This window comes from Nomascus leucogenys, chromosome 20, assembly GCF_006542625.1.
Source record: "Nomascus leucogenys isolate Asia chromosome 20, Asia_NLE_v1, whole genome shotgun sequence".
Taxonomy (NCBI): Eukaryota; Metazoa; Chordata; class Mammalia; order Primates; family Hylobatidae; genus Nomascus; species Nomascus leucogenys.
The window spans coordinates 40,840,031-40,861,003 of record NC_044400.1 but is presented as its reverse complement, the minus strand read 5'-3'; positions in this window follow the sequence as shown (position 1 = coordinate 40,861,003).

The following is a 20,973-nucleotide window of genomic DNA, read 5'->3' as shown; positions in this document are numbered from 1 at the left end:
TGCAATATAAGTTACATGTAGTTACCAGAAAGATATGGCTAAATAATTTTTTCTTGTACATTTTTGAATATAGCTTACTAATATTTTTCTATTTGTCTAAATAGCCTGAGGTGCATTCTTACAGTTCTTTTTTAAATGCCCAAACTAAAATGCAATTTTTGGAAAATAAACTTTAAAAAATATAATTTAAGAAAAGACATATTAAAGCTATTGCCCTTTCAAATAAAATGCTTTGGAATAGGTCAATGTAATGCATAGATTTATTTCGCAAAGCTTTTATTTTCCACCCTAAAAGTTACAAGAACTCAGAATAAAGTATGTGGATATTCAGGAAAAAGTAATAATCAGCCCACATCTCACAAAAGAAAGTCAGTTATTTTTTAATTCTCTTTACTATGTCATCATGGTATATCCCTGACATATTACAAAACTACTTTGTAGTTTTCCATTTATTTATCACTACAAAATGCATTTTATATGATTTATAAATTATTTCAAAACAGTATTTTAATGATAAAACTTATGTTAATGGGACATATTTAGTATGTATAAATACACAGACACATACACACACATATACTTACTTCCATTTTGCAATACTTATTCAGTTTTTATGAAAGGAAATAATATTGCATTGTTTAGGAAAAAGCTGTAAATTGAGAATAGACAAATTAAAACACTACACTTTGCACAGTGATGGGTAGGGACCTCCTTTTATGCAGATAATGTATATCATATAAATTTGAGAGATTTTAAGAAAGGCTCCTGTACACATTATCCAGAACTAACAAGAGTTGGGAATGAGCAGTATGGTATATTGCTCGATTTTGGATACTGGCGCCTTTCATCTCTTGTCTCACATTATGTGTTCTTTCAGGCTTATAATGTGTTTTTGTTTGTTTGTTTGTTTGTTTGTTGGGCATTTATTGACTGTATTTAACACAGAGCTTCCCAGATTCCTGAAAATAAATCTTTAAATATGAAGTTATTGATCAGTTACCTACCTCGTATGTTTTATATCTTATGTTACAGGTTTTGTTGATGCTGTTAATGCTATCTGAATTTTAATATGTAGTTAATAAAAGTAATGATGATGAAAAACAATTTAAGTCCATATAGCTCTTTTAACTCTCCATGGCATATTTACATGAAATTTTTATTTTATTCAGTGGAAAATGACAAATAGCCTTCATCTTTGTATTTAGTGTGGTGGCCTAGCATGTTGACTGTCACACTGTAAGTTTACAGTAAATGTGTGAGAAAGCATTAGTCACAGGAATACTGTCGGATAGGGAGGACATATGTGGATTATGTTGATTAGACAAAAGAGGAAACAGAGTACAGATATATGTAGTTGATTCTCTTAAGACCACACTATTTGTGAGTGGCAGAGTTCAGACAAAAAGATACTAAAGTTCTATCTTCTAACCTGGGAATGCTTTCAATATAATAGAATCTAGCCTTCTGGTTGATAGAATTTTATGCAACAATAGAATTATAGATAAAATGTATATTGTTATCCAGCATTTCTACACATTTTTTTTCAAGAAAGGGTAATGGTATTTTGGTCCTAGTTCTGCCAGTGTTAATATTGACAGGTTCATTTATAGCAGTGAAGTGAATGTACATTTTAAAATATACTCTGATTTTGTTTCAGTCACATATGGTAAGATGACGCATATAAAAACAAAAGCCTTGAAAAGGAATAGTTTACTAATTTTGGTTCCCAAGAAGAGAGGGCTTAGTTCCTACACAGGGATACATGAGAGAGCACCTAGTTCGGTCAGAAGGCAGAAAAAGCACAGGGAAAGCATAAGCCAAAGCCGTTATTGTGGTTCTCACAGGAAGGAATGAGACAGACAGCACAGGCATAGTGAGTAAATTTAGGATTGGATAATTTGAATGATTTCAGTGGGTTCTGGCTATAAGGTTAGTCTGTAGGGTGATTCAGGGCAGGAGGAATATTGACTTGGTATGTAACACTTTGAAAAAAGAGGATATTGGGTTATGGACTCTCTAGACTGGCTGGTTTGCAAATCAAAGCCAACTTGTTTGCTGTCTCTAGAAATTGGCTAAGCCTGGGAGGAGCCTGGGACCAAAAGACCTCAAGATGTCACAGCATCATGAAATACAGAAAATATTTTTAAAATGATTAATGCAATGTATTTATGCAAAATATGTTATCTAAATTTTCACTTATCTAGAAAATTAAGATTATTTTTCTCTTACATAAACTGTTTAGATCTATGGGCACTGAAAAGGCAGGTGGGCAATGTATTCATTTCCTAGTGCTGACAACACAGAACCATGAACTAGGTGTCTTAAAACAACAGAAATTTATTGTCTCACAGTTTTGGAGGCTAGAAGTTCAAAATTAAGCTGTTGGCAGGTCAAACTCCTTCTGAATCCCATAGTGAAGAATTCTTCCTTGCTTCTTCCTATAGCTTCTGGTGGTTTGCTGTCAATTCCTAATCCCTTGGCTGGCATACAGTTTGATCTCTGACTCCCTTTTGTCACAGTGTTCTACCCTCATGTGTTTCTATGTGTGGCTTCTCCTCTTCTTATAAGGACATCAATCATGTTGGACTAAGGACCCAACCTATTCCAGTATGTTCTTATGATAACTAATTACATCTGTAACAATCTTATTTCCAAACGAGATTATATTCTAAGGTATGGGGGGTTATGACATCAACATATCTCTTTGGTGGGCACAATTCAACTCATAAGAGGCATCACTCATTTTTTTCCATTTTGCTGTTATAGAAACATAATTAAATTGCAACTAGAGATATTTTGTACTATACAATAGGCCCTTTCTCAGAATAACACTGATAGCCACGTATGATTTATGAATGAACAAAAATTAAGGTTATATCCAACGATAACAGTGTTATTGGGGTGGACATACAGACTTTATATAAATTACTGTCTTACCCATATTTACTTTATTTTTAAATTTTAATGTAAAGCCAAGTCCTCTAAAACTTCAAAAATCTTATACTTTTCATTACCTATGCTCAGTATAAGAGAGGAAATTAGAATGGCTTTAAATAACTAATGTCTATACTTAGTTTGAAAACCATTATTTAGCAATGTGGAGACATTATTGCTTTTCTTAAGACAAGACTTCATGTGAATGGCATACTCAGTCAATCACCACAAATGTATATAAGCTTGTAATTTGATGATAATATCCTTCAAGGAACTAAGACAAATACTAGACCAAGCTCACTACTATGAAAGAGACAATACAGGGGCGATTTTGCCCTTTTACATGAGTTCAGTAATGAAATGGTATCTCTCTTCACTCTACAGTAATATGTAAAATGAATGTGAGTTGACTGCAGAGATGAGATCAAGTGATTTGTTCAATATTCCATAATGTGATTCATTAAAATTCCTGATTATCTTATAAGGACTGCTTTTATAATAACTATTCTTTCCTGAAAGTATCCTGCTCCCTTCTGCCAAACTTCCTGTAATTCAACTAGGATATATTTTCTATTGGGTAAATACATAGATCAACACAGGTGAGAGACCTACACATCAATTAATCTCAAGCTTTATTACAAATGCCATGACTCTTCTCAAGTTCTCAGGAGAACATTGGTTCCCAGAACCAAGATAATTATATATGAGTAAAGAAAGAGTATTGGTCTGAATCAGAGAACTCAGGATGTAGTTCTGACTCTTTCTCCACTAAGTACCTAGATAACAGCAAATGAACCATGTAACTTTATGGACTTTGATTTCCTTGAGTATCACTTAGGAATATTAGGTCAATAATCTGGAATTTCATATAGTACCTATATTCTATGTTTGTGTGTTCTTTGATTACTATAAAATATAATTTCCAATGTAAGTTGACATGAAATTATAACCCAAATATAATTTTTTACTTTTGTCAACTCTTAGAGCTATTTTAAGCTAAGCTACTTTCAATAACTGTTGTTTATGTCTTTGGTGAGGTGTGGGATAGGAAAAAAGAGTCAAGAAACTCCCTGGCAGAGTCCTGATGTTTGTAAAAATAAGCCTCTTTTACTTGGATTTCAAAGGAAATCACCACTACAATAATATCATAGAAGTCTAGAAGTGTTTAAACAGTGCATGAATGAATTTTTTAAATTATCACATTAAAGTAACTCTTAAAATAAGTTTACATCATAATTAAAGTGATCAAAAATTAAGCTCTGGAATCAAACAGGCTGGATTGGATCCCCATAGCCACCACTTTTTGATCTTGGGCTATATTAGAAACACTTTTGAATCTCATTAAATATTTTATCTTTTTATAAGTCAGTTTTTTGAGGTAAAATTATGAGACAATAAAATTTATCCTGTTTAGATGTACATTTCTATGAATTTTGACAAATACCTTAGTTCTGTAAATTCTATTTCAATCAAGATAAAGAATACTCTCTTCACCCCACAAATTTTCCCTGTGAAATATTCCATTCATTTATAATTCAAAAATTGCAAACTAACCGTATAGTGACAAAGAGCAATTCAGTCATAGCCTGAGGATGGGAGTAGTGGTGGGGCAGGTTTGGTTTGCATAAGGGAATAAAGAAACTTAGACATAATGGGTATGCTTATTACCTTGAATCTGGTGATGGATTCACAAGTGTATTTATATGTCAAAAATTATCAAATTGTATACTTTAAAACATGTGATTTATTAGATATAAATTGTACCTCTAAAAGTGTTTTTTTTTTTTTAAGGCTTAGATAAATGAGCATGTGGTAATGGATATCGTATATATGGTGGTTAATTTTATGTGTCAATTTGACCGAACCATGGGATAGCCAAATATTTGGTTAAACATTATTCATTATTTCTAGATGTGTCTGTGAGGGCATTTTGAGAAGGGATTAACTTTTGAATTAGTGAGCTGAATAAAGTAGATGGCCCTCCTCAATGGGGGTAAGCAATGTTCAAGCCATCAAGGGCCTGAATATAACACAAAGGGAGAGGGAGGTTGAATGAGCTCTTTCTGCTTAATTGTGCAGCTGAGACACAGATCTGACCTCTTCACTCCTGGTTCTCAGGCCTTCAGGCTCAGACTGGAATCGACACCAACAGCTTTTTGGCTGTCATACCTTCAAACTACACTACTGGCTTCCCTGGTTCTCCAGTTTGCAGACTAGATTGTCGGACATCTCAGTCTCTATAATTGTGTAAGCCAACATCTTCTAATAATCTCTTAGTATATAAATATATAAATTCTCCCATTGGTTCTGTTTCTCTGGAGAACTCTGACTGATATACAGTGTAAGGCTAGAAAATTCAAAACCTGCCTATGTTTCATACGAAGGCCAAAAAGTTAAGAAACTTGTTTCTGAGAGAGGCACCATCACAAGTGGGAAATTCAGCATTGGCTGTCCTCTCTAAGCTGGTGATGATGATAGGAGGTGTTGTTATAGACTGAGCCCCCCGATAGTTATGAGGATGACAGGATCTAGAAACCAGAGAGGCAAGATGGTGGCAGTTAACCATCAGAAGAAACGTAGCTGAGTGAGAGGTAAAAGTGAGTTCTAACTCACAGAAACATATAAAAATGGTTTGTTTGTTTTTCAACAAAAATGGTATGTCCAGAGGCAGTCAGCAAGGGTGGTGCTCAATCTATAAAATCAAAGAAATGCAAGAATGGATAATCAAGGACATGAGAGCAACTTCCCCCAAATGTCACAATCTATTGCCCAGTTTCCAGACTGAGCTGATTTTCCCAAACAAAACTATCAACTGGAAGTTCCCCAAGACCCTACGATTTTATTGCACGTGTGTATGGTAATGGATTTCAACCTACGGCCATTTGCTTATCTAAGTATACATGAGGGCAAAGAGATAGCACCATTCTATGTATTTCTGTACTGATTACATTGATACATAGGACACAAAGCATATCATGGTCTTCTGTTAGCATTGGGATGGGGGCAACTAAGTGGAGTCATCTGAAAAGTCTGGCACACTGTACATCCAACTGGCTCCATAGACTTACTGACTGGTTATTTCTCCAGTCTAGGAATTTATAATAAGGGATAAAATACTTGGTATTTTACAGAAACCCCATTTTGGCTTATTTACCTGTGAAATACTTGGTATTTCACTGAAATCCCATTTTGGTTTATTTACCTTTATTTATTTAAAGCCACTGCATTCAGGCAGCCTAAGTGAAAGCCTCTAAAACTAGTTCATTCCTCTGGCTAAGAAAGCTAGTTTAAAAAATAAAATAAAACCAGGCCAGGCGCGGTGGCTCATGCTTGTAATCCCAGCACTTTGGGAGGCCGAGGCGGGCGGATCACGAGGTCAGGAGATCGAGACCATGGTGAAACCCCGTCTCTACTAAAAATACAAAAAATTAGCCGGGCGTGGTGGCGGGCACCTGCAGTCCCAGCTACTCGGAGAGGCTGAGGCAGGAGAATGGCGTGAACCCGGGAGGCGGAGCTTGCAGTGAGCCGAGATTGCGCCACTGCACTCCAGCCTGGGCGACAGAGCGAGACACCGTCTCAAAAAAAAAAAATAATAAATAAATAAATAAATAAATAAATAAAATAAAACCATCAGGAAAACTACCAAAATTAGTGCCATCTATAAAAACGTAAAGAATGAGGATGCAGCAGTAGTTGACTGTCATCATATTCAATTTAATTTACTAGTCTGGCCCCTTCACAACCAAGATGGAACTGAAAAATGATGTTGTACTGCTATAAACATAAAATAATATTTCTTGTAAAACAGACGATCATAGTTTTAGGTATATTGCATTATCTTTCATCTCTATAGGACGGAAGCTCAGACACAGTTCACATCCACACGTTATAGACAGCAATATTTATTTACAACCTGTCCTGAGACTACATAAACTCTCCCACCTTCACTATAGTTTAAGCTAAAATTACTGGAACCACCTGGATTTTCCACAGAACAGCATATAGACCCTCTGTCTCAATAATATTGTGCCATTTGCACCAAACAAGCGAAAAGCATGGGATATTAACTCTACAAATATTCAAATTTACACTATATTAATGAAGATTTTGATGTGGTCTGGAGCCTGTGAGAAACTCTTCCTCTAAAATCAAGGATAAATTATTTCATCTTACCCGTCATATCACTAAGAATGATACACAATACCTAGTAGGCTTCTTCAAGGTTTAGAAGTACATTCCACACTTGGAAATATAGCTCCAACTCATTAACTAAGTGACATGAAAGATTCTTAGTTGCTGTAGAGATCAGATCAGAAAAGTGCTGTCCAGCAGCTCTATCCTCTGGTGTAATCAATTCTGACCCTTTTATCATAAAACCTGCTGGGCACAATGATACTAGGGCTATAGGAAATTGGAAATGCTATCAGGTGGATTTTATGGGTAGCACCAAGAGGAAAAGCAAAATGGAGATTCCTAAGATGCCAGAGGAAACTCATGTCATTTGTAGTATAGAAGTATACATTATTTTTACAAAATCTTGACCTGCCACTGGGCACTAGTAACGATGGAGTCTTGATCATGGCACATAACTTAACCACGAGGCCCAAATTTTCCCTAATGCACTGGCTTCTGTCAGATCCAACAAATCGTAAGTGAAGATAAGACTAGGACAAATAAATTACAAAAATTGAAAATAATGCATCCAAAATTATGGATGAACAGAGCCAGAGGTCACAGCAAACTACACAAGAGGATGACTAAGACATCTGTGTCATCCACCACTTTGGCTATGATTATTTTGTGTGTGAGGCTACTCCTTAATGCTCACCTGATGGAGGAAAATTCTCAATTCTGTTCAGAGATGGGTAACATGGTATGTTGAAACAAGCGGAAAGATGTATTAAAGCCTCATTCAGGACTATCAGTGAGAAAGATAGTTGAGAGAAAATCCTCTCAGTTGGAAGATCTTCAGGAGGAATTTTTGGTCATTCGCTTTGTATGAAAGGGAAATTGTTAAAAGCTATTACTCATGAAAAGCAGTGAACAACTTAGCTAGTTAGGAAACTGTAGGAAAATCAGACTACAAAATTGGAAAGAGGTCTGAGGCGGAGGATTTTGGGTGGACCTATTACAGAGGGAATAAAATGTGTACTGCATGTTAATTTCCACAAGAGAGCATCCAGCATGGAAGAAGCACTAAAAAACCAATTAAAGAAAATAACTCTACCAATTTATGTTATCCGGCTTCCATTACTGGCCACCCATTGCTGGCATAATGAGTTGATGCGGGAATGGTGGCAGAGATGAAGGTCATGCATCATTCCAGCAATGTAGGATCACATTCAGCACAACTGATTTAAGTATTATTTTTACTGAGTGTTACAGAGACAAATATGATCCATGAATTGCCTGCACCACCCTTCCCCAACTGCAGCAGTGCTGCATGGCATGGAGACAATCTGTGTGCTTAAGGGAGAGAAAGTGAAGTGATTGTGGAACGTTGCATCGGAATGCAGTGCTGCCCTGTCACCATGGAAAGCAATACAGGGCAGAATTCAGCCAGTACCCACGGAGAGAGCATTTAGACCAGCCCTAGCAGAGCAGAATTGTCCATTTCAGAGGCCATAACATGAGTTCCAGCTAGGCCTACCATCATGGACTAAAGCAATTTGAGGTCCTAAATAAATTTGAAAGGTAGTCTAGGCCACAAGGGTGGAAAAGCCTGGGCAACTCCTGGTGGTGTGCTGGGCTTGGAACCAGCGGGCTTGGGGTGCATGTGACCCAGTGAGACACCAACTGGGGCAGCCAAAGGAGTGCTTGTGTCACTCCTCCTCCAACTGCAGGTAGCACAACTTGCAGCTCTGGGAGAGACTCCTTCCTCTTGAGGAAAAGAGAGTGAAACAACAAGAGAATTTTGTTTGTAAATTGGATGCCAGCTCAGCCAGAGCAAAACAAAGCACCAGACTCCTGAAGCCCACATTTCGGGGCCTAGCTCCCAGATTACATCTCTAGATCCACCCTGGGCCACAAGGGAAAGACTCAGTGCTGGAATAATTCATTACCTGCTGACTAAAGAGACCTTGGGCATTGAAAAAACATAAGTGGTAGTCAGGCAGTAGTCACCATGTGCCTTGGAAAAGACCCAGTACCATGCTGGCTTCAGGTGTGACCCAGCAAGTTGTCAGGTGTGATGGCCATGGGAAGAGACTCCTGCTGCTTCAGAAAGGAAGGGGTAAGAGTAACAGGGCTTTGTCTTACAACTTGGGCACCAGCTCAGTCACAGTAAAATGAAGCACCAGGTAGATTCCTAAAGTTCTTGATTCCAGGTTTAGCTCCCAGACAGCAATTCTAGACCCTACTTGGACCAGAATGTAATGCTGCAGGGAAAGAAACAAACTGGTAGGATTCATCAACTGCTGACTAAAGAGGACTTGAGCCTAGAGTAAACATCAGCAGTAGCCAAAAAATAGTCACCACAGGCTTTCAGTGAGACCTAGTACTGTGCTGGCTTCAGGGGTAACTGAGCATACTCCCAGTGGTGGAGGCAACAAGAGTACTTACATTACACCTCCCACAACTCCAGGTAGCTCAGTACATACAGACTCCCTATGCTTGGAGAAAATTAACGGGAAAGAAAAAGAGTCACTGCTTCATAATCCAGGGAATTCTCCTGGGTCTTACTGAAGCCCCCCAAGGTGGTACTTCTATGAGACTGCAAGAGTCACAGCATTACTAGGCTTGGGGTGTCCCCTAATGCAGATATGGCTGTGGTGACCAAAGACTTAGACTAAAACACTCAATTCCACTTGAATACTTGGAAAGCCTTATCAAGAAGGATGGCTACAAATAAGCCCAGACTACAAATATTAAAATAAATATTGAATTCCTCAATGCTCAGATATTGATGAACATCTGCAAGCATCAAGACCATGCAGGAAAACATGACCTCAGCAAATGAACTAAGTAAAACACCAATGACCATTTTAGAGTGCAAGAAATAAATGACCTCCTTTCAGATAGAGAATTGAAAATAGACATGTTGAGGAAGCCCAGTGAAATTCAAGATAACTCATGGAAGGAATTTAGAATACTATCATATAAATTTGGCAAAGAGATTAAAACATTTTTTAGAAAACAATCAGAAATTCTGGACCTACAAAATTCAACTAACGACCTGAAGAATGCATCACAGTCTCTCAGCAGCAGAATTGATCAAGCAGAAGAAAGAATTAGTGAGCTTGAAGACAGGCTATTTGAAAATACACAACCAGAGAAGGCAAAAGAAAACATAATATGAAAGAGTAAAGCATGCCTACGAGATCTAGAAAATAGCTTCAAAGGGGCAAATCTAAGAGTTATTGGCCTTAAAGAGAAGATAGAGAGGGGGATCAAGGTAGAGAGTTTATTCAGAGAAATAGTAATAGATAATATTCCAAACCTAGAGAAAGATTCCAATATTTAAGTACAAGAAGGTTATAGAACAGCAAGCAGATTTAACCAAATAAGACTACTTCAGAAAATTCGATACCCAAACTCCAAACGGTCAAGGATAAATAAAGGATCCTAAAAACAGCAAGAGAAAATTTAAAAATCACGTACGAAGGAGCTCCAATATGAAAATTCTCAGTGCAAATCTTAGGAGAGAGTGTCATGCCATATGTAAAGTCTTGAAGGAAAAAAAAACAAAACAAAACAAATGAAAAAACCCTTCTACACTAGAATAGTAAATCCAGTGAAAAGATCCTTCAATATCCTTCATACATGGAGAAATAAAGACTTTCCCAGACAAACAAAAGCTGGCTGAAGGATTCCATCAGCACCAGACCTGTCCTATAAGGAATACTAAAGGGACTTCTTTAATTAAAAAAAAAAAAAAGGCTGTTACTGAGCAACAGGAAATCATCTGAAGACACAAAGCTCACTGGTAATAGTAAGTGCATGAAAAAATACAGAATGTTATAACACAGTAATTGTTTTCTACTCACATCTTAAGTAGAAAGACCAAAAGCCGGAACAATCAAAAATAATAATAATAACAACTTTTCGAGACACGGATAATATAATCAGATACAAACAGAAACAATAGAAAGTTAAAATGCATGGGGAATGAAGTTAAAGTGCAGAGTTTATAATAATTTTTCTCTTTGCTTGTTTGCTAGTTTGTTTTTGCAATCCGAGTTTGTTATTAGCTTAAAATAATGATTTATACAATGGCTTATCATAATGCCATATGGTAACTGCAAATAAAAAACCTACATCTGCTACACAAAAATAGAAATCAAAACACAGCACCAGAGAAAATCACTTTCACAAAAGGAAGACAGGAAGAAAGAAAGGAAGAGAACACAAAACAAGCAGAAAACAAATAACAATTGTAGTAGTAAGTCCTTACTTATCAACAATGACATTGAATATAAATTGATTAAACTCTCTAATAAAAAGGTATGGAATGGCTGAATTAGTTTTTTCCAAAGAGCTAATGATCAGTTACCTATAAGAAACAACACTTCACTGTAAACACACACATAGACTAAAAATAGAGGGATGAAAACAGACATTCCATGTCAATGGAAACTAAAAAAAAAAAAGAAAAAAAATTGCCTACTTATATTAGATAAAATAAATTCTAAGACAAAAACCATTAAAAGAGATGAGAAAGTCATTATATAATGTTAAAGGAGTCATTTTAGCAAGAGGATGTAGCAATTATAAATATATATGCATTCAACACTTGAGCACCCAAATATATAAACCAAATATTATTAGAGCTAAAAAGACAGATAGACCCCAATACTTGAACACCCCACTTTTAGCATTGGACAGAACTTCGAGACAAAAAATTAGCAAAGAAACATGAGACTTAATTGGCACTATAGATCAAATTGACCTAATAAATATTTACAGAACATTTCATCCAGTGGCTACAGAATACACATTCTTCTCCTCAGCACATGGATCATTCTTAAGAATTGTCCATGCTATGTTAGGCTACAAAATGATTCTTAAAAATTCAAAAAATAATGAAATTAGATCAAGTGTGTTCTCCAGCCACGATGGAATAAAACTAGAAATCAATAGCAAGAGGAATTTTGAAAACTATACAAACACATAGAAATTAAACAATATGCTCCTGAATGCCCAGTGGGTCAATGAAGACACTAAAAAGGAAGTTAAAAATTGTATTTAAACAATTTAAAATGTAAACGCAGCATTACAAAACCTATGGGATACAGTAAAAGCACTACTAATAGGAAAATTTATAGAAATAAGCATATAGATTAAAAAAGTGATAGAACTTCAAATAAGCAACCTAATGATGAATCATAAAGAATTGGGAGAGCAGGAGCAAACCAAGAGCAAACCAAACGCAAAATTAGTACAACAAAACAAATGATAAAGATCAGAGCAGAAATAAAGAAAATTGAAAGAAAAGATCAACAAAATGAAAAATTGTTCTTTGAAAAGATAAACAAAATTGACAAACTTTTAGCCAGACTAAGAAAAAAGAGAAGGCAAATAAATAAATTAGAGATATAAAAAGGACACATTACAACTATAATGATATGACAAAAATTCAAAGGAACATTAAAGGATACCGTGAGCAATTGTATACCAATAACCTGGAAAACCTAGAAGAGATGGATGAATTCCTAGACACATACAAGGAAGATTGAACCGTAATTGAACCATGAGTGAACCATGACAGAACCCAAAACCCGAGCACACCAACATCAAGGAATGAGATCAATGCCATAATAAAAAGTATCTCAGCAAGGAAATGGCCAGGACTCAATGGTTTTACTGCTGAACTTAACAAACATTTAAAAAACTAATACCAATCCTACCCAAACTATTCAAAAAAATAGAAAGTGGAATACTTCCAAACTCATTCTATAAGATCAGTATTATGCCGATACCAAAACCAAAGATATCAAACAATAACAACAACAACAACAAAAATAAAAAAAACTTCAAGCCAATATCTTTGATGCACTGATGCAAAAATCCACAATAAAATATTAACAAACAGTTCAACAATGCATTAAAATGATCATTCATCATAATCAAGTGGGATTTATCCCAGAGATGCTAAGAAGGTCAAACATACACCAATCAATAAATGTGATATATCTCATCAACAGAATGAAGGACAAAAAACATGACGATTTCAACTGATGCTGAAAATGCATTTGCTAAAATTCAACATCCCCTTATGATAAAAATCCTCAAAAAACTAAGTATGGAAGAAACGTAATTCAACACAATAAAAGTCATATACGATAGAACCACAGCTAGTATCATACTATATGGAGAAAACTGTAAGCCTTTCCTCGAATATATGGAAAAAGACAAGGATGCCCAGTTTCACCAGTGTTATTCAACCTAGTATTGAAAGTCCTACCTAGAGCAAGTCAGACAGGAGAAAGAAATAGAAGACATCCAAACTGAAAAGAAGAAGTCAAATCATCCTTGTTTTCAGATGATATGACTTGTATTTGGAAAAAACTGAAGAACCCACCAAAAAACTGTTAGAACTGAGAAGTTAAAGTTCCAGAATACAAAATTAACATACAAAAGTCAGTAGCATTGTTATATGCCAACAGCAAACAATCTGAAAATGAAATCAAGAAAGCAACCCATTTATAATAACTACAAATAAAATTAAATACCTAGAAATAAACTTAACCAAAAAAGTGAAAGATCTATACAATAAAAACTATAATATTGATACAAGAAATGAAGAGGATGTCAAAAATGGAAAGATATTCCAAGTTCATAGATTTTGGAAGAATTAATATTGTTAAAATCTCCATATTACCTACAGCAGTATACAGATTCAATGCAATACCTTTCCAATTACCAATGATATCCTTCATAGAAATAAAAAATAATAATCCAAAAATTTATATGGAACCACAAAAAAAAAAAAAGAATAGCTAAAGCTTTCCTAAACAAAAAGAACAAAAGTGGAGGAATCACATTACCTGACTTGTAAATGTACTACAAAACTATAGTAACTAAAACAGTCCAATACTAGCATAAAAACAGACATATAGACCAGTGGAATAGAATAGAGAACCCAGAGATAAATCGACACATTGACAGTGAACTAATTTTTGACAAAGGTGCCAAGAATGCATATTAGAAAAAAGGTAATCTCTTCAATAAATAGTGCTAGGAAAATTGGATATCCATATCCAGAAGAATGACATTAGACCCCTGTCTCTCACCATATACAAAAATAAAATTAAAATGGATTAAAGGCTTAAATCTAACACCTCATACTGTGAAACTATTAAAAGAAAACCTTGGCAGGACATTGGTCTGGGCAAATATTTCTTGAATAAAACCTCAAAAGTATAGGCAACCAAACAAAAATGGACAAATGGGATCATATCAACTTAAAAAGCTTCTGTACAATAAACGAAACAATCAACAAAGTGAAGAGATGACCCACAGAATGGGAGAAAATATTTGCAAACTACTTATCTGACAAGAGATTAGTAAATAGAATATATAAGGAGCTCAAACAACTCTATAAGAAAAAATCTAATAATCCTATTTCTAAATGGGCAAAATATCTGAATAGTCTTTTCTCAAAAGAAGACATACATATGGCAAACACGTATATGAAAATGTGCCTAACACAACTGATCATCAGAGAAATGTAAATCTAAACGGCAATGAGGTATCATCTCACCCCAGTTAAAATAGCTTAAAACCGAAAGACAGACAATAACAAATACTGGAGAAGGTGTGGAGAAAAGGCAGCCCTCACACTGTTGGTGGGAGTGTACATTAGTACAGCCATGATGGAGAAGAGTATGGAGGTTCCTCAAAATTTATGAATAGAACTACCATATGATCCAGCAATCTCACTGTTAGGTATGTGCCCCAAACAAAGGGAATCAGTAAATTGCAGAGGTATCAGCACATCTATGTTGATTGCAGCACTATTCACAATAGACAATATTTGTAATTAACCTAAATGTCCATTAACAGATTAATGGATTTAAAAATGAGATACATATACACAATGGAGTACTATTCAGTTCAGCCATAAAAAGAATGAGATCCTTTTATTTGCAACATGGATGGAACTAGACGATACTATGGCAATTGGGAAAAGGCAGGCACAGAAACACACACTTTGTGTTTTCTCCCTCATTTGTGAGAGCTAAAAATTTTTTTATTTTTTTTTTATTTTTTTTTTATTTATTTTTTTTTTTTTTTTTATTATACTTTAGGGTTTTAGGGTACATGTGCACAATGTGCAGGTTTGTTACATATGTATCCATGTGCCATGTTGATTTCCTGCACCCATTAACTCGTCATTTAGCATTAGGTGTATCTCCTAATGCTGTCCCTCCCCCCTCCCCCCACCCCACAACAGTCCCCGGAGTGTGATGTTCACCTTCCTGTGTCCATGAGTTCTCATTGTTCAATTCCCACCTATGAGTGAGAACATGCGGTGTTTGGTTTTTTGTCCTTGCGATAGTTTACTGAGAATGATGTTTTCCAGTTTCATCCATGTCCCTATAAAGGACACGAACTCATCATTTTTTATGGCTGCATAGTATTCCATGGTGTATATGTGCCACATTTTCTTAATCCAGTCTATCGTTGTTGGACATTTGGGTTGGTTCCAACTCTTTGCTATTGTGAATAGTGCCGCAATAAACATACGTGTGCATGTGTCTTTATAGCAGCATGATTTATAGTCCTTTGGGTATATACCGAGTAATGGGATGGCTGGGTCAAATGGTATTTCTAGTTCGAGATCCCTGAGGAATCGCACACTGACTTCCACAATGGTTGAACTAGTTTACAGTCCACCAACAGTGTAAAAGTGTTCCTATTTCTCCACATCCTCTCCAGCACCTGTTGTTTCCTGATTTTTTAATGATGGCCATTCTAACTGGTGTGAGAGCTAAAAATTTAAACAATTACACTCATGGAAATAGAGGTAGAATGATGGTTACCAGAGGCAGGGAAGGCTATTTGGGAGTGGGAGAAGTGGGATGGTGAATGAACACAAAAATATGGTTAGAATGAATAAGATCTAGCATTAGATAGCACAACAGTGTGACTAGTCAACAATAGCTTATTGTACATTTAAAAATAGCTGCAAGAGTACAATTGGAATGTAAGTAACAGGAAGAAATGATAAATGCTTAAGGTATCCAATACCCCATTTACTCTGATGTGTTTATTACACATTGTGGGCCTGTATCAAAATATCTCATGTATCCCATACATATTTAAACCTACTATGTACCCATAAAAATTAATAAATTATTTTTCATCCAAAGGAGTTAAGAAGCACTGGTTTTCCATCTGTATTTTGATATACGACAAATAAGAGAATCTGTAATCTTGTTATTGCTAACTGCATGTTTTTGAAAATTCTCCGTATCTGAAAAAAGAATCACTGTTAGAAAACAAAAAAACAAAAAAACCTCCTCATTATATTGTTCAAATTACGGCTTTACCTATGGTACAAAACAGAATAATTACATCTACTTCTGTATTGATTTTCCTTTAGATATATTATTACTCTTAAGAATACCCGGCAGCCTTGGGATACCTCTACCCACAACAGTTACACTTCTAGCGGCACAACAGTTACACTTCGAGACATTTGTCCAAGATATGTGAATATACATGTTCACTAAAACTTATGTAAAAGAATGTTCATAACAATCTTTTTTTATAAAAACCTAAAACTGAAAATAATCCATGTGTCCATCCAACTGAGACTAGATACACAAATTGTAGTACATTCATACAATTGATTTCATCAATAAAAATGGAACAAGCTACTTACTGTTGCAACAAAATGAGTGAAACAAAAATATCATGTTGAGCATGCACAAATACACACACACAAAACATATAGTATTATTCCATTTATATAAAGTGAAAGACCAAGAATAAAATATATGATTATATAAGTTAGAAAGTGGTTATGTAAATGAGAGGGATATTGATTGGAAAGGTAAGTGAAGAAATTTTTGGTTTGATGGAAATGTTCTATGTCTTGTTTGGGCAATGTAAACACTACTACACCGGTATTACTGAATCTCGTGGATTAGAAAATTAAGAAAATAAATTTTATTGAATGTAAATTTTACGTCCTTTAAAATAAGCCTTGAAGAGAGTGATTAGAAGGGTGCAAAGTAGAGATTTGTTGGGACTGGTAATTTGTTTCTTGATTAGCAAAGGTTACATTGTGTTTAATTTTGTAAAAATCTTATTTATTCACTTAGGCTTTCTGCCATTTTTGTATATATGCTATTCCTCAATTTATTTTTAAAAACTTTAGTAAAATTAAATTAGGCAGAAGTTAACTATATTTTTTTAAAAACTTTTAAACACTCTCAAATAAAATACAGACTTATTATCGCACCATTAAAAAGATATTTAGGGTAGTTACAAAGAAACCTACCTAGTCAAGGATCTTATATTCCAGATTTTAGTTGCAAGTCCAATATTTTGTAAAATAGTAAAAGACACATCAACAACCAGATGAGTTTCTCATTAAATGAAAATAATTTGGAAAAGAACTTCTATGCATAATTTAGCATAGGGTGAGGTCAAGTGAAATAGTACTTATACATAATATTTGAAAACTGTAGAGCACAATATAAATGTAGGATATTTCTGTCTACCTCATCAATCATACATTGATAGACTAATTTTTAATAATAAACGTCACTAATTTTTCTCACAATACCAATCAAGATTGTCATTAAAAATTTCACCAGCCATGGTGATCTTATTTCTCAGCAACCTGAGGAAAAGAAGAATTTGGAACTCTGGATACAGTATGAGACAAATATTTGAGTTAGACTGACAGTGGACGTAGAGTTTTCTAAGAGCAATAGGACTTGACAGCCAAGTCACATCTGCCAGTTGAAATTAGACCTACCCAGTGTCTGTGAGTATAGAAGAAGCCTTTTGTCAACTCATAACCACTCTTCTTCACTCTCGTACTTTCTTCCAGTATATACGACTGTCATCATCATCATCATCATCATCATCATCACCACCATCATCCTTAGTGATATTACTTTATCACTATCATTCATTAAACACCTAACCTTATAAATTCTTTACATAGAAAATATAATTTTTTCTCCACATTTCCAAGGTCCTTACATGCCAATTTTCTTAAAGTTGCTCTTGTTCAGTGCATTTGTGTTGATCAGACTGCCTCATCCTGGACAACACTGACATTTTTGGAGTGGATTATTCTTTGCTGTTCGGAAAGGAATTAAGTGTATTAATGTTTAGCAGCATCTCTGACCCATTAGATTCTAGTAATACCTCTGGTTGTGAAAACAAATGCCTACAGACATTGCCAGATGTTTCCAGGGAAAAGGGGATGCAAAATCACCCCCAATTGGAAACTACTGATGCACATTAAAGTAGCCAGAATCTAATGTTAATTAGGCTTCATGAAAAATACCTTTGACTTGTAGTCAAAAGATCTGGGCTTGGATCTCAATGTTGCCATTATAGTAGCTATATGATTGAAACAAACTATTTAATTAGATTTTTACTTCATTTGACTATCAAGTGATAGTAATAATATATCAGGTCTTCCCATGAATTACTATCGTTCCCTAGTCTTAGTATAAAATACACAGTTGGACGTGTTCCTGTTATACTTAAAGTAAGCCTTCACCTATTATATTATAATAAATCACAATGTCAACTTTCGTTGTAAAACATTTCTCCATAATGGTTTTCTTTTTTGCTCATTTGTATCTATTAACATCAAGCACATTAGAATGTTAAAAGCATGAGAATGGGTACACTAACCCCCTAGGTAACCTGTTTGTAACTACTTAACACATGGAAAGGTAGCTACATAAAAAATGCTCAATATATATTTAGTGTGCAGTGATTCACTGCAATAAATTATGGGAAAGTAACAGAGTACAGTTGACCCTTGAACAACATGTATTTGAACCATCCACTTACATGTGGAGTTTTAAAAACAAATATATTGAACAATTTTTTGGAGATTTGTGAAATTTTAAAAACTCTCATATGAACCACTCTGCCTAGAAATACTAAATTACAAAATAATTTGAATGTCATGAATTCATAAAATATATGTAGATACTAGTCTATTTTATCATTTACTACCATCAAAATATACAAATCTATTATAAAAAGTTAAAATTTACAAAAATTTATGCACAGTCTTGTAGGCCCTACATGTCCCCATTGGCAGTTGGAAGAAATGTAAACAAACATAAAAAGGCAGTATTTAATCATAATGGCATAAAATTAACTCTAGTACATATTGTACTATTGCAATAATTGTTTAGCCACCTCATGGTGGCATTGCCCAGAGGTCAAGTGTTGTAGGTATCTACTTAAAACACCATGTGATGCTGATTATCTCCACAAGTTCAGTTCATCTTTTCAGTATATTGCATATCCCTCTGACGATTCCCCTGTATTTTTCATCATGTTTAATGCGATATGGTAAACCTTGAATAACATCATGATACCCATACATAGTGCCACTAGTGACGCTAGAAGTGCTCCCAAGAAGCAAAGTCGTGATATTACAAGAAAAAGTCGAATTGCTTGATATGTATAGTAGATTGAGGTCTGCAGCTATGATTGCCCACCATCTCAGAAAGATGATTCATCTTGTAAACAGAGGATGTAAACTTTTGGTATACATAAGCACAGTACAGTACTGTAAATGCATTTTTTTCTTCATGATTAAATATGTTCTTTTTGTGTAGCTTACTTTATTGTGAGAATATCATATATAATACATATAACATACAGAATATGGGTTAATCAACTATTTATGTTTTTAGTAAAACTTCCAAATCAACAGTAGGATATACTAGTTAAGATTTTAGCAAGTCAAAAGTTATACATGAATTTTCAATTTCATGGGGAGGTCAGTGCCTCTATCCCCTGTGTTGTTCAAAGGGCATCTGTAGCTCCTATTACATTGTTCCTGTTACGTTTCTGGTGCTCACTGAATGGCATTTTCTTCTTCCCTTGTGTTACCAAAAATCAAGTTTCCCCAAATTATTTGCCTGGTAAAGAAACACTATGTCACAACCTGGAATAGCATATGTGATAGGCAGAATAATGGCTCTTTGAAGAAGTCCATGTCCTACTGGAAGCTCTGAATATGCTCCCTTACATGGCAAAAAGTATTTACTTTGTAGATATAATTAGATTAAGGATGTTGGGATAGGGAGGATATATTGTGTTATCAGGGTTAAGTCCAATCTAATCACAAGAGTCTTAAAGAATTAGAAAAGGAAAGTGGAAAAGGAAGGCAGAAGAGTGGAAACCCAGACAGATGGCAGCATGAGAAAGAGCCTAAATTTGTTAGCTTTGAAACTGTAAAATGAGTACTATGAGCTAAGGGATGTAAATTAGCCTTGAGAAGCTGGAAAAGGCAAGGAAATGATTCTTCCTAGAGCCTCCAGAAAGGAACTGAGCCCTATTAACAGCTTCATTTTATCCCAGTGGACCCGTGTTGGACTTCTACCCTGTAGAACTGTAACTAAATAAACTTCTGATGTTTTTAACTGCCAAGTTTGTGGTAATTTGTTGCAGCAACAATACAAAACAAATACAGAAAGATACCCAGCATATATGTCTCTGGCTTCTCTTTTCTCCTCATCTCTTTAACAGAAAACAACATAAGCTTTTCACGTTTCTTGTTCATTACTCCTTCACTTCTGTGTGATACTGCCATCTTAATTTCAGGCAAGCAGAATTTTCCTGGCATCAGAAAAAATAATTATAGGGTATAGTGCATACAAACTGGTTTATAATCCAATTGTGTAATGTAATTGTTTCATTCATTTAGTCAATAAATATAATTGAGCAATTACTAAGTACTATCATTTCATTACTCAGAGAGAAAACAGCCATCTCTTGGTATCCACAAGGGATAACATAACATAACATAACATAATATTGGTTCCAGGACCTGCTTCAGGTACCAAAATTCAAGGATGCTCAAGTCATCTATATAAAATT